Here is a 15,733-nt window from a genome sequence, read left to right on the forward strand (position 1 = left end):
ATTCTTATTATCAGAGATCCTTATTTTCAAATCTTAACTTCGTTACATTTTTTACAGTTCTTAGTCTATTCCAGGATATCCACCAAAATCAAATACAAGTACCTTGATCCCCAAGACTCAAAGAGTTGAAAACTTACAGAGCCTGCCTCTGAAGCCTGAGAATCGCTTTGCCCCTTTCAGCAAATCTATCTTCCCATTTGAAAGTTCTATATTTATACCTTTTTTCAGTGGTATATCCTTTGAAGTTTTATGCTGATGTAAGCTAATTATCTCTAGTCATTTTTCTGTTGACTTCTTCTATTCTTACAGTCAGTTCAGCTGTAGCAAGCAGATTTGTGTCTCTACCTTTCAAAACTTATCATAAAAACAATGTGACAGCAGTGGTTCTATTTGATGTCATTTTTATCAAAGTCTCCTGTTTGTATCTCCTGTTTTGCATTTAGAACACCTCAACTGGTTGCAACACAGACTTCGGGCTCGATTTTAACTCAGGTGCGGGGAATTGTCGGGTTCCCCGAATTTGGTGTTTCCCACACGAATCTAAATGGGTCTGTGAGATTGATGCAATTTTCACTCAATTGGCCAATTGATTTCCAACGTGTGGGAAGCCTTGGCAATTGAGTATTTCCAGTCAGAAAGTCGCAGAATATGACATCATCATTGCTGCTGCTTTTAGGGCCCACAGCAGGCCTTGCTTCTTCTGCAGGCTTCCAAACTTCACCATTAAGATGGCACGGGAGCCTGCAGGAGCAACGGCCAGCGGGAGGGCAAGAGCTGCCCCCAAATTTGATGAGGCTTCACTCCAGGCATTGCTAGATGGTGCTAGGGCCCACAGGGAGGTCCTGTTCCCTTCTTCAGGGAGGAAGAGGCCTCCCAGTCAGACCAAGGCTGTGTGGCAACAGGTGGCTGGGGAAGTCAACTCCTTGGGGCTCACACGGATGCAGTGCAGAAAAAAGATTCCATGACCTTCATCGCACTGGAAAAGTAAGTACTGTATGAAGTTTCCATCACCCTCAATCTGATCCCGATTGCCTTTCCCCACCAGCACTCAGCTTTAGCAATCTCTTCCTCCACATCCCACTAGACACTCACATCCATGCACCCTTACCCATTCCCTGTCTCTCTATGCTCACATTCACATAACTGTTCCACCATGCAGCCCTCACACTCCCTCTCACTCTGATGCTTTGAACACAACTGACAACACACAGGGAGGGCCCTTGGTCTTGCAACCTCACTCCATCTTTGTCTCCTTCTAAGTATCTATGCTATGCAATCTCTGCACTCACTCCTTCATTCTCACTCAACCTCCACTTGTCTCCCTCATTGCAGGAAAAGAGAGCTCACAACAGGAGAGAGCAAGCCAGGACAGGAGGAGGGTCGCCCTTATTAGCCTAGTTCAGCCCCTGGGAGGAAGGCATCCTGGAGATTGTCGGGGCTGACATAGATGCGGAAGTTGGGGAAGGAGAGACAGGTGCATCCCCGCAAGCTGGTGACAGAATAGTTTTCCATCTCTCTCATTGGCATTGCATGAGTCGCTGATAATGATTCTGAAGCTACATCATATGGACTTATGATCATCTGCAAAATGCAATGTGCATGTAACCTTGGCATCACATCTCTAACTTTTTCCTTGACTCCCCCACAGGACCATCGAGAGCCCCTGTCCCCACTGTACAGGAGGAAGAGCCTGAGATGCCAGACTCCTCAAAGGAATCTGCAACCTCTGAGGGTGCAGCGTCAGCAGAAATAAGCGCACCCAGCACCAGCGCAGACACTCACACCTCGGTGGGACCTTCAGGACATAGAGTAGAGTTGTCACCTGGTGTATCACAGCTCACAAGTAAGCATCAGCAGATTGTGGAGACAGGGACAGCAGTGGAGAGTCCTCGTCGGAAGGCGCAGGACTCTGCCAGCTCGGCTCAGCTGCATGTCGACCCTCTGCCTCTGGGTCCATCCGTAAGATCAGAGGTGATGGAACTCCATGCACAGATGCAGGAGTCTCTGGCAGGTTTTGTCTCTAGGGTCACTGCGAGTGTGGAGCGAATGGAGTAGTCCATAGTGAACATGAGCAGAGCCTTTGTGGAGTTATTGGCGCATGAACGCATCAACACGGAAAGGATGGCTACCTACGTGGAAATGATTGCTGACTCCGTGGTAAGGTTGGCTACGGTAGAGGAGAGCTAGGGCTACGGCCATGGAGGAGGTTAGTTGCCAGGGTATGGAAAACATGGTGAGTGTTCAGAATAGAATGACATCTCTTGAGGAGCGATGGGCATCTATTGAACAGAGAAACCAGACCTTCATGGAAGTCCTTCTGAGTAGGACTGCCATTGCAGAAACGGGTCCCCATGGCCCCCCTGATGTGCAGCAAGGTACTCTCAAGCCACTTGCAGGCACTGAGGGAGACCTGACCCATGAGAGGGAGGTTGGTGGCAGACCTCAAGGAAGTGGGGGCTCCTCCCCAAGCGCTCACACTTCCATGCCACTGCAGAGCCCTCGGTCAGAGCCCCGCTGGAGTCCATACCCAACTGAGATAGACGTCTCAACTCCTGCACAGCCGCAGGAGCAGCAGACTACTGACGAGCCCTCACAGGCTCGCCACCCCAGAGGGTGCCCGCCAAAGGTGTTGAGACAGGAGCAGCAGGAAAGTGAGCAAGGGGCCTCCACATCTGCTGAAGCCACAGGGGAACCACTACGTAGGAGCACACGTAAGAGGAAAATAAAGCACAAATATTCACAAGGGTAGTCACTCGGGTGAAATGTTGTGTATTCTGTAAAAATGCCATCAGTTGTTTGTTTTGCATAAAAATTCTGATGGCAGCTTCTGCAGTTGTGGCGTGTGTCATTTCACGAATGGGGCTGGAGGTCCTCTAATGCCAAGAAGGGAAGGAAAAAAAGGCCTCCCATGCTTCTGGTAGATGCCTCATTTGAGGAAGCGCTGAGTGAGGCTGGCGAGAGGGGTTTCGCAGGAGGTCACACTGGAGAAATGTGTGAGGCTCCAACCTTCCACAGGTGTGGTTAAACCTGGTAAAAGTTGCCCCAGGCCTGAAACAACAAAGTCCTGCCACCTGCAAATGATGGCTGATCAAATCTCCTCTTTAATGGTTGACCTGCAGCTGATAGTCAGCAAGCCAATAGTGTTCACGGCAGATTTCACAGGCGTGATCCCCACCAGGCGTGTTTTACATGGGAAAAGGGTTAAACAGGCAAGGGCCTGTTAAAATGGGATTATCAAGGCCAATGAGTGCTGTTTAAGGGCCCTAAAGGGCGGTCCCGCCTTTTGCAGGCGGGACTGATTCGGGACCATCAGACACACCTGGGTTAAAATGGCTAGGTGTCGGGAACCAGGCGGGGGGGGGGGTCCCGCTCCCCCAGGTTTTGCAATTTTAACCACCCACACGCCTCAAAGCCTGCCTGACAGCTGAGTTAAAATCGAGCCCTTCGTGTCTCCTAGGTGTTCCAAGTTCAACACAAAAACAATGTGATGGCTGGTGCCTCCCATGTTTCATTTGATGTTATTTTTACGAAGGCATATGTTTCTTTAATTTTATGTGATTCTTTCCCGAAGTGTTGGTTTATGACACCTTAACTGGGTGTACCATTGTCTTTTTTCCAATGCTGCAGACTTAGAGGAACCTCCAACCTGCTGCTTCAATAGGGCTGTTTCAGTGTCAACAACTTACCTTATCTCAAAAGCCTGTATGCCGTTTGCAGCTTTCGATTGTTGAGGCTTCCAGATCTTTAAGCCCAGTTTGTCATGTTTAATAAAGTCAGAATATTTCATAGAATGGTGTATTTTTCTGAATATGGCTATTCCTTCACAACCTAATTTCACCCCCTGAGACTTTAAAAGATACTGCTGATTAAAGTGAAAGTCTCATGGTATAATGCTGTTGTCATAATAAATTAGTGTATCCTCTTGTATAATACTCTCTTTTTACCGGCACCTAAATAACCGGAAATCTCTCTTAACCGGCAAAATTCAGGAGTAGGTTCAGGTAAGTTTTACTTCATATTAGTGGCTGTGCAACCGGGGTTCCTGGATCTGTGGCCGTGTAACTGGGGTTCCTGCACCTGTTGCCATGCAACAGGGACGCCTAGATCTGTGGCCGTGTAACCAGGGTTCCTGCACCTGTTGCCATGCAACAGGGAAGCCTGGATCTGTGGCCGTGTACGGGGCTCTCATACCTTAGTAAGTATACCTCTCTGTAATCCGGACTTTTTGATCAACCGGCACCACACCAGTCCCGTCGGTGCTGGATTAAAAAAAAGAGTTTCCTGTATATATAATATACTAGTGTATCCTTTTACTTGTCATGAGCAACTCAAGGGAAATTTGTTAGTATTTTCAATTTCCAAATTAAAAGTACGAGCACTCTTAAATATTCCCAATCATTTTTTTATTGTACAAGGTCCTTTTACCTCAGATTAAATGTAAAGGCATGAAATGCACTTAAATTTATGCAGTCACACCCAATATATTGGCCCTTACAGGATAAAATGTTCTCTCAACAAAACCAGTTTGGCAAAAGCCCATCCCCTATTCTACAAGCAATGAGAAGACACATTAATCAGTTACAACAAATACAAGTTTTGTAAGTCACGGGTTTGATGTGTTCCTGCTCTGTATATGGCTGGTTCTTTTTACCACAACACTGCAGGTGGAATTTTATACTGGATATACACCTGGTTTGGTGGTCCACAGTGCAAGTATTTGAACAGTGGAACATTACTTTAAAGCAACTGCTACCTCTGTAACATTGATTGGTGAATGTTGGCGGTGGTGTAGAGTGCTGGTAAATCTGGTTTCATTTTCCCCCCATCCTACCTTCTTCATTATGTACTTACAACAGTTGTTTTAATGCTGACAAAATATCACAAGTTCCTTTCCAGACTCTTGGCCCAGTGAGGTATAGCACGGCCATTGCACCACTTCCAGGATACTCCAGCTTGTGCTGTTGTGCTGAAGTCTGTGTGACAGTGACCTCTTATAAAATACATATTGGGAGAACCAGTTTCACTGACTATGTATTGTGATGGTGGAAGGGTAACACTCAGAACTTCATGGAATACTAGCCCTGCAGACCGGTGCCTAAAGTCCCACTCCAGGCTTTCGAATAAAGTGTGACTTATGCTGATTCATCTTGGGCGATAGCACAAAACAGGCAACAGCAAATCCATTGACTTCAATGAAAAAGAAAATTGGGTGGTGTGTAAAACAGGCTATCGCCTGCTGTGCTTTACCGCCCAAGACGAACTTATGCTCCATTATTCAGAATTCAATAAAGACACTCAAGGGTTTATTCTGGCTTGAATTTGGATTTCAGTCAATCACATGATATGATAGAGCAGGAGTGGGACTAACTGGATTGCTTTTTGAAAGAGCCGGCGCAGACTCGATGGGCCGAATGGCCTCATTCTGTGCTGTACTGTTCTATGATTCTCTGACACTATGATTCTATGATCTCTGGTCCCTTGTTTTAGACCCTCTCAACTACTCGAAACAGTCTATTTCCATCTACAGGAAACTTTCGTTTAACCGGAGGTTAAAAGTCCGGAAAGCTCTATCTACCGGCAAAATTCAAGAGCCGTTTTCTATAAGTTTTTTTACTTCTCGTTGCTTTTTTTTTCCCAGTCAGGCTCTGCAAGGTCTGTAGCTAAGCAACAGCTTCAGCTAGAGACGCTTGCAGCTGCAGCCAACTGTTTTGAAGCTGTTGCTAAGCAACAGGGTTTGTTGATTCACACGGAGCTGAAAAGCTCTGTATGTTTCAACATTAGAGCTGGTTTATACGGCAGTTTTGATCTAACGGCACCAGCTCGGTCCCATCAGTGCTGGATACCAGAAAGTTTCCTGTACCCTGTCCCATCTTTCAGAATTTTAAACACTCTTCTTATATCAGCCTGTAATCTGCGCCATTCTAATGAAAGAAGACACAATTTTTGAAATATTTCTTTATATTTGTATTTCTTCATACAAGGCAGCGTCCTTTAGTACCTTCTTCAAAGCCACAATATCCTTCCAATAGAGTGGAGCCCAATAATGCAAATGATACTCTAATTGAGGTCTTATTAAGGTTTCATATATGCTCAACATGACCTCTTGGCTTTTATATTCTATGGGGGAAAAATTAATTTGCTTTGTGCCTCCCGTTAGCGCCCTAAGGGAGTGCTAATGGGGTGCAAAGCAACTAGCGCCTGGGCGGGGTGCCGCCCATGCCTCCCGCAAAATTCAGCGGGCGGTTAGCAGCGGCACGAACCGGTAGTGCCCCGTGGCGATGACATCATCGCCATGCGCAGCGCCCCGCTCGCGCCCCGGCCGCGATCTTCGGGAGTGCCCCCTGATTTACCGCCGGATGCTATGTCCGACGGGGTCAGGGGGGCCTACCTGCGGCCGGGAAGGCGCAATTTAAAGGCAAAGTGCGGAGCGGCCATTTTTGTTGCTGGCCGCCTGCCAGCACCTGCCTGCGCTCCCGTCCTGGGCCTCCCGAACGGCACCCCCCTACCGCGGAGTGCCGGTTGCGCTCCAAGAGGTGTCGGGCTCTTTTGCTGGCACTCCCGGTCCCCGGGGGTCCAGCTGGGTCCCGGGTTGCGCTGCGCAAGGCCCCTCCCCTTTAAGAAGGGGAGGAAGGCGTGCATTACCACGGTGCGACGTGCCGCAGTGCATGGCGCTGCGGCACGTAGCGCCGTGATATTGACTTGCAGCGTCGCAAGAGGAATGCGGGGCGCTTCCAGTAGTGCCCTGCTTCCCTTTTGGGGCACAACCGCTCAATTTCTGGCACGGGGCGCTAATTTTTCCAGGGCGCCAAATGGGGCGCTACTCAAATTTTAGCCCTATACCTCTTAACATGTTTGTATGAAATTCCTCTCTGCACTATTTTGGATTAACACCTGTGTTAAAATAGCTTGAAGAGGAATTTCATATGAATGTATAAAATTTTTCTACAACAGTGATGAGCAAAATTTCTACTTTTTACTGTTGAAAACAGTTTATCCGAGGACAAAAGAACCAGAGGGGAGATGATGAGACTTTTTTTTTACACTACAAGTTGTTGTGATCTGAAACGTATTGCCTGAAAAGGTAGTGGAAGCAGAATCAATAGCAACTTTCAAAAGAATATTGGGCAAATTCTTGAAAAGGAAAAATGTTCAGGGCTATGGGGAAAGAACGGAGGAGTGGGACTAATTGGATAGCTCTTTCAAAGGGCCGACTGGCACAGGCATGATGGGCCAAATGGCCTCCTTCTGTGCTGTCAGATTCTATGACAAACAATAAAAGAAGATGTTGGGATTTAAATTCTTGGGCTGGGGTTGGGGTGCATTCCCCTGTTGCAATCGAATAGTGTGAACTGGAATTTGAGACAAGGATTGAGTTTGGCCAGGTCTCCACATGCTTCACATGATGCCAAAATCTGCTGGAAGTGGTGGCTGGAAAATCTTGATTCCGCCCACCCCTTCCCCGTGTAGATGTCACCAGCAGAAGCGGATCTAGTGGGATGATGCCATCTGCTTGATTTTCTGCCAGTTCCGCCTCATTTGTCATTAACACTTAGTACACCTGCATGATGCAAGTGGACTTGCACACCAGGATCAGGTCCTGGCAGAAGTGAGGCCCACAACTAATTCAAATGCCGGTTTCCCAACAGCAGAGTAGAGTGATTGATTGTCTTTAGGAAAGCAACAACTACAACAACAACAACTTGAATTTATATCATACTTTTAAGGTAGTAAAATAAGAACATAAGAAATAGGAGCAGGAGTAGGGCATTTGGCCCTTCAAGCCTGCTCCGCCATTCCATAAGATCATGGCTGATCTTCTACCTCAACTCCACCTTCCCACACTAGCCCCATATCCCTTGATTCCTATAATATCGAAAAATCTATCTTTCTCTGCCTTGTATATTCTCAACAACTGAGCAACCACAGCCCTCTGGGGTAGAGAATTCCAAAAATTCACAGCCATTTGAGTGAAGAAATTTCTCCTCACCTAAGTCCTAAATGGCCGACCCCTTATTCTGAGACTGTAACCCCTAGTTCTAGACTCCCCAGCCAGGGGAAACATCCTCCCTGCATTTACCCTGTCAAGCCCTGAAAGAATTCTATATGTTTCAATGAGATCACCTCTCATTCTTCTAAATTCTAGGAAATATAGGCCTAATCTCCTCAATCTCTCCTCATAGGACAATCCCCCCATTCTAGGGATCAGTCTGGTTCCCAGGAATCAGTCTGGGAAAATATCCCAAGGTGCTTCACAGGAGTGTTATCAAACAAAACAACCGTGAAAATCTTAACGTTTTTACAATTTCTAATCATCTTCACTCGACATAGCTGGTCCCCGTAACATTACAGCAAGTAGTACTCTGGCATATTTCCTTTCCACCATGGCAGACTCCCCAGTAGTTTTGAAAGCGGCATGGCTGCAAGACGGTCAGGACTGGGAACTAAATATACCAGTTTATAAGGTCTACAGGAAAGATAGGGAAATTGGTAGAGGGGGAGGAGTAGCCTTAGTGATTAAGGGTCAAATCACTTCAATGATAAGAGAAGATATAACGAGAGGTAAGCAGGCAGTGGACTTTATGGGTAGAATTAAGAAATAGGAAAGGATTTAAGACTGTAGTGGGAGTTTTATAGCAGTTCTGAAGTGCTAGATTGTATAACTGCAAAGATTAGACAAGCATGCAGTAAAGGCAGAGTGGTTTTAATGGGGAATTTTAACTTTCATATAGATTGGGATAAACAGACTAGCACATGTCAGAAAGGTAGTGAATTTCTTGAGTGTGTTCGGGATAGTTTTCTGCAACAATATATCCTAGAACCAACAAGGGGGCATGCCATATTAGATTTAGTATGAGTAATGAGCCAGATTTAGTTAACAGCCTAAATGTGCATGAATATTTATCTTATAGCGATCATAACATGATCGAGTTCAACATAATGTTTGAAAGGGGGCAATGCAAAACAGCTACTAAGATCTGACTTCAACGGGATGAGGCAGAGACTGTCCACAGTAAACTGGCCAAATCTTTTAATGGATAAAATGACAGAAGATCAGTGGGAGGTGTTCAAAAAAGAATTTAATGTGATACAGAACCAGTTTATGCCCCTAAGAGGTAAGAGCTCTACTTCCCAAAAAAATAGCCATGGACGACTCAAGAGGTAAAGGGCAGCATAAAACTAAAAGAAAAAGCATGCAAAAATGCAAAAAATAGCACAGATGCTGGCGAATGGGAAAGATACAAAGAACAGCAAAGGGTGACAGAACAGATAGTAAGAGCTACAAAAAGGGAGTATGAAAAGAAACTTGCAAGGGATATCAAAATCAACACAGAGAATGTTTACAATTATATTAGGAAAAAGAGGGTGGTCAGGAGCAGCGTTGGCCTCTTGAAGACTGATAACGGTGATATTGTTAATGATTATACGGAAATGGCAGACATATTGAATAATTACATTGTGTCAGTATTTACAGTAGAGGAAGAGGATAACATGCCAGAAGTCCCAAGGAAACTAATATTTAATCAGGGTCAGGGACTCAACAAAATTAGTGTAAGCAAAATAACAGTAATGAAGAAAATAATGGCACTAAAGAGTGACAAATCCCCAGGACCAGATGGTTTCCATCCCAGGGATTTAAAGGAAGTAGATGAGCACATTATAGATGCTCTAACCATAATCTTCCAAAATTCTCTTGATTCAGGAACCGTTCCTTTAGATTGGAAAATTGCACATGTCACTCTGCTATTTAAGAATGGCGAGAGAGGGAAACCAGGGAATTATAGACCAGTTAGCCTAACATCTGTGTCGGGAAATTACTAGAGTCTATAATTAAGGATAGGGTGACTGAACATCTTGAACATTTTCAGCTGATCAGAGAGAGCCAGCATGGATTTGTAAAGGGTAGGCCATGCCTGACGAACCTGATTGAATTTTTTGAAGAGGTGACTAAAGTAGTGGACAGGGGAATGTCTATGGGTGTTATTTATATGGACTTCCAGAAGGCATTTGATAAAGTCCCTCATAAGAGACTGTTAACTAAGGTTGAAGCCCATAGAATTGAAGGCAAATTATTGACCTGGTTAGGAAATTGGCTGAGCGGCAGGAGACTTTTTGTGACTGGGGGCACGTTGGAAGCGGGACTGCTGCTTGTCGGGTCAATGTCCTGCCTCCATTGATCTGTGGCCAACCCACGTTATTTTCCCTTGATTAACCTTGTTAGGCCCGCCCAACGGGCTTAGCAGACCAATTAAAGGAAAGCCGATTGCAGAGCACGTCAACGTATGACGTTTCATCTGTCAAAAATTTTTGGCAGATGAATTGTCATCGTTTGACAGCTCTGTGAAGCTGTCAAACAGTGACATTCTCTGCAGTTTGATGAGGTCTTGAATACAAGACCCCATCAAACTTCTTTCTTTAACAGAATTGAGATGGTTGTTGCATCTGTGATTGCAACGGCCACCTGTCAATCACAACTCGGAGGTCCGAAACTCTCCGCATACAAACCGACTGAAGCCTGCAGGAAGAAACAAAGGTAAGTACACTTTTAAAAACACTTTGCGCTTACCTCAGATACTCACCACTACACTCTTGCACCCATCACTTGCCTTCACACCACACTTTTGCACCCCCCCCGACCCCAGCAGACCCACTGCTCGCTGAGCTGAGCAGGCATGTTTTGGAGCCTCCGGGAAGCCTGCACTTTTGAGGGCAAAAAGGGGATAATCATATTTTCTTCCTGTTAAATACTTGTTAACAGGCTGTTAATAGGTTTTAATCCCTTCCCGCCTCCAAGGAGACGGGACCCGGCGTGGGACGACTACCTGCCTCCTGGGAAGATGGCATGGTTGGGCACCCACCCCCAAATTCTGCCATTTTTCCGGCAGCCCTGCCTCCATACCCACCTCCCCAGGGCTGGCAAAATCAGCCCCAGAGAGTAGGGATAATGGGCAGGTACTCTAATTGGCAGGATGTGACTAGTGGTGTCCCACAGGGATCTATGTTGGGGCCTCAACTATTCACTGTGTTAATTAACAACTTAGATGATGGGTAGAAAGCCACATATCCAAATTTGCTGATGACACAAAGACAAATGTAAGAAGTCACACAACACCAGGTTATAGTCCAACAGTTTTATTTGAAATCACAAGCTTTCGGAGCACTGCTCCTTCGTCAGGTGAAGTGGAGAGATGCATAAAGACACAGCTGACAGCTTCACCTGACGAAGGAGCAGCGCTCCGAAAGCTTGTGACTTCAAATAAAACTGTTGGACTATAACCTGGTGTTGTGTGACTTCTTACATTTGTCCACCCCAGTCCAACACCGGCATCTCCACACCATGACACAAAGACAGGCAGCATTGTAGGCAGTGTAGATGAAAGTGTAAAATTACAAAGAGATATTGATAGATTAAGTGAATGGGCAAAACTGTGGCAAATGGATTTCAATGTAGGCAAATGTGAGATCATCCACTTTGGACTTAAAAATGATAGACCAGGGTACTTTCTAAATGGTGATAAGCTTAAAAAATGGAGGTCCAAAGAGACTTGGGGGTCCAGATACATAGATCATTAAAATGTCATGAACAGGTACAGAAAACAATCAAAAATGCTAATGGAATGCTGGCCTTTATATCTAGAGGACTAGAATACAAGGGGGTAGAAGTTATGCTGCAGCTGTACAAAGCTCTGGTTAGACCACACCTGGAGTATTGTGAGCAGGTCTGGGCACCACACCTTAGGAACAACAACAAAAATTTGTATTTATATGGCATCTTTAATGTAGCAAACGTCCTAAGGCGCTGCACAGGAGTATTATAAAACAAAAAATATTTGACACCAAGCCATGTAAGGAGAAATTAGGGCAGATGACCAAAAGCTTGGTCAAAGAGGTAGGTTTTAAGGTGCGTCTTAAAGGAGGAAAGAGAGGTAGTGAGGCGGAGAGGTTTAAGCAGAGAATTCCAGAGCTTAGGGCCTAGGCAACAGAAGGCACGGCCACCAAAGGTTGAGCGATTATAATCAGGGATGCTCAAGAGGGCAGAATTAGAGGAGCGCAGATATTTCAGGGTCTTGTGGGGTTGGAGGAGATTACAGAGATATGGAGGGGCAAGGCCATGGAGGGATTTGAAAACAAGGATGAGAATTTTGAAATCAAGGTACTGTTTAACGCAGGATACATTGGCCTTGGAGGGAGTGCATCGTAGGTTTACCAGAATGATACCTGGACTCCAATGGTTAAATTACGAGGAGAGATTACACAAACTAGGGTTGTATTAATTTAAACGATTAAGGAATGATTTGATCAAAGTTTTCAAGATATTAAGAGGAACAGTTAGGGTAGATAGAGAGAAACTATTTCCGAGGAGCCTAGGACTAAGGGGCATAGTTTAAAAAGTAGAGCCAGACCTTTCAGGAGTGCAATTAGGAAACACTTCTACACACAAAGGGTGGTAGAAGTTTGGAACTCTCTTCCACAAACGGCAATTGATGCTAGATCAATTGTTAATTGGGGCTAAATGGCCTATTCCTGTTCCTATGTTCCTATATTCCATGGGTGCCCATCCTCCATATGCAATGCCCCTATCCCCTTGGATATGGGATAGGGATGCAACAGACTGGTAGTCAAGCAGCTGCCCAGGAAGTCCAGGCCCATTATATTAAAGTAACCTATGTACATAGCAAAATGATTATATGAATAAAGCAAGCTGTTGAAAGAATCTGTACATAGACTATCATACTGAAAATGCCAAACAAATTAGACTTAATGAACGTGAGTGGCACATGCATGTAGCTGGAACGTGTCAACAAAATTTTGTCAGTGATTGTAAGTTGAAAGATCTGAGTTATCGACCTGAGTCATGAGGATTTTGTGAACTCCTCACTAGGCATAGAATATTGCTGGATGGTAGTTAGGGGTCACTGATAGGTCAGTTGACACCAAAGGGCCGATGCTGTGGTCCATGTTCCTACCCAACAAAGCTCCATACCAGGAGTGGAGCCATGCAAAATTTACCCTATGATGTCCCCATTCATGATTGGACGATGTATTCAACCCTCACTTACCTAAACCATCTCAGCTGCAGTGTTGCTTTTGGTACCGAGATACACCATGGCTAGAGCAGCTGAAATACTTAATGGAGAGAAGAATATATTCTCGTTTTCTTTGTCTTCATTTAGCTTCTTGAAGAGATCAAAGGTAAATGTGGTATTTGCAGCAGTCAGAGAATCCATTGCTAAATTCTAGGAGAAAACAAAACATGTTCGAAAGTTAAGGGTGTATGGTGGCAAAGTGTGTTGAAGCAATGATGTGCTGCACCACAGATTTAATTCTACAATCCCCTGACACTGAGTTACTGATCTCAGTCATACTTTTGTGAAGAAACACTGACCAAATTTCAGACACTTTCCTATTTGAGGGAAAGAAAATTAAAAGAAAAGTTGCCCAGGCTGCACTCACATGCCTCCCACTGGTTGTTTCAGAGTGGTAGTCCAACTATTGTTTCAGCCAAAGGTAAACTCTTTGACACAGGGACCCATGGAGAGAAATTGTGAATAAAGTAACAATACCGTAATGTGGGAATGACACTTTAGAATCATAGGGGGAAAAATTGGGTGGCGCCCCCTTTGGGGCACTACATTCCAGTAGCGCCCCGAAAAGGTTAGCGACCCTGTGCAGTAAATTCAGTGGTAGCGCCCCAAGCAGGAGGCGGGACGCTACTGGAAGCGTTCCCCTCCTTCCTCGGGCATTACTATTGAATATTGCAGCGCTACGTGCAACAGCGCCACACGCATCAGCATGCAGCGCCGCAGTATTGCAGGCCTCCCTCCCCTGATTAAAGGGGAGGGGCCTAGCACTGCGTGCACCGTGGCCCTACTGGACCACTGGGGAGCAGATTGCCGGAAAATAGTCAGGCTGACCTATCACGTAAAAAAAGCATAAAAAAGCAGAAGGGTGCAGGTGCTGGCAGGCAGCCAAAAAAGAATTGGCTGCCCGGCACCTGCCCTTTAATTTGCGCTGCCATGGCCACAAAAACGCCCCCCTGACCCTGTCGGACAAATCATCCGGCGGTAGGTCAAGGGGCACTGTAAAATCTGTGTGTTATATTGCAAATTATTACACAGACTACAAGAGTAAACTTTAACAGGACTTTACTATTCGAAGGTCAGGGCGAATCTGCCCAATCACTCATTACACAGCACTTATATACCGGTGTGGTCACCACCGGTATTACAGTATACCGCAGCCAAGATAAAGTAGTGCAACACCTAAAATAGTTCTCTTAAGGGTGGACGGTTACATACAATAGTTCTCTTAAAGGTAGAACGGTTACATACACTACAATCCTCCCTTTTTAGCTTACAACATACTTATTCCCCATTAAACATAACATCATAACATATATCCAACTTCATGTAAAAACAGTTCACAGATGTAGTCTCTGCGGAAAACAGTTCACAGATTCAGTCTCTGCGGAAAACAGTTCACAGATTCGGTCTCTGTGGAGGCGCCTCCTGTGCTTCTTGACTCGGTCTGGACAACGCCTCGGTGGTGTAGCAGTTCCCTGTGGTGTAGTTGGTTCACGTTGCTGGGGTGACTCATCCAATAGTCCTTCACTGGACTTAACAGCTTGAACTTCCGTCACTTCTGAACCAGCATTGCTGACTTCTAAAAGCTTGAGTACCTTGGGAAGTTTTTCTACTTCCAAACTGATTTGGCTCCTTTCGGAGGGACCACGTGCGTGATCTGGTAGGGGTGATAATGGTTCAGATGGGTCATCTTCTTCTGTTTCGTCTTTTCCTTTCCTGCTTCTTGGAGACTCTCTGTGCTCCGCTGCCAGCCGCATGCACAGTTCCTCCTCCTCTTTCTCCTGTTGCCTTAGCAGCGCCACCATCTCCCGGTGTTTCTTCGACTTTTTGTGATTCTTCAGGGTTTTTGCACTTCGGAAGATTTCCCCACAAACTGGGCAGAACAGGTCATCGTTATATTCGGTGTCGTTCAACAGGACATGGTAATAATCGGTGTCGTCCTGAGCTAGGCCAGCGAGAGGGTCTTTTATTTCCTCCATGCCCAGCTGGACGTTAGTCAGCTTTTGTTCCAAATCCAGACATCTCTCCTGAAGAGACTTCTTCATGTGTTCAGCTTCCTCCAGCTTTTTCTGGGCTTCCTGCAAGTCTTTTACTAATGACCTCATTCGTGATTTCAATACTTCAACTTCATTCGGAGATTGATTGATCGTATTATTCAATCCCTCTACTGGAGCAGCTGTTTCCGCATTCTGTTGTTCAACATTGACGTGAGTCAGCGTACCTTTGGCATCCAAGAGTTGCTCTGCTGCCATCTTCTCAGTCTGTGTTGCAACCTCAGCTATTTCAATAACTTTTGAGAGCTCCAAACCCCTCTCCTTTGAAGATTTAAGCTCATGTTCAAATTGTTCCCATTTCAGAGTCTTGTCCCTCAGCATATGAAGGAGTTGGCTGACCGTTAACTCTTCTGACATCATCCGTTTCCCAGTAGCTGCAGGGATGTTTATAACCTTGCCCTGGGGCTCCTTTGCTGTTTCTACTTCGCCATCATCCGCAGCCTCCACCATTCGAATTTCCACAAATGAATCGTCCGGTGATGCTGCACCCAACTTCAGTAGGAGCTCGGAATTCATGGCGACCAAATCAGCCTTTTCTGCCTGCAACCTGCTAACAAGCGCCTTCAGTTGTTGAACATCTTGCTCCACCAGATTAGA

At 45.6% G+C, this 15,733-nt stretch overlaps 1 pseudogene across 1 annotated transcript in view; it reads right to left on the bottom strand.

Moving 5' to 3' along the window:
• The window catches only part of LOC147117612 (leukocyte elastase inhibitor-like), a 57,401-nt pseudogene extending 44,170 nt beyond the window's left edge, over window positions 1–13,231 (bottom strand). Inside the window, exon 1 of the transcript XR_015078489.1 lies at window positions 13,059–13,231. The product of XR_015078489.1 is annotated as a leukocyte elastase inhibitor-like (transcript). The remainder of the gene's footprint in view (window positions 1–13,058) is intronic.
• Between the last annotated feature and the right edge of the window lie 2,502 nt (window positions 13,232–15,733).

This window comes from Somniosus microcephalus, chromosome 5 (genome assembly GCF_052327205.1).
Source record: "Somniosus microcephalus isolate GS21.2 chromosome 5, FLI_Smic_1.0, whole genome shotgun sequence".
In the NCBI taxonomy this organism is placed as follows: domain Eukaryota; kingdom Metazoa; phylum Chordata; class Chondrichthyes; order Squaliformes; family Somniosidae; genus Somniosus; species Somniosus microcephalus.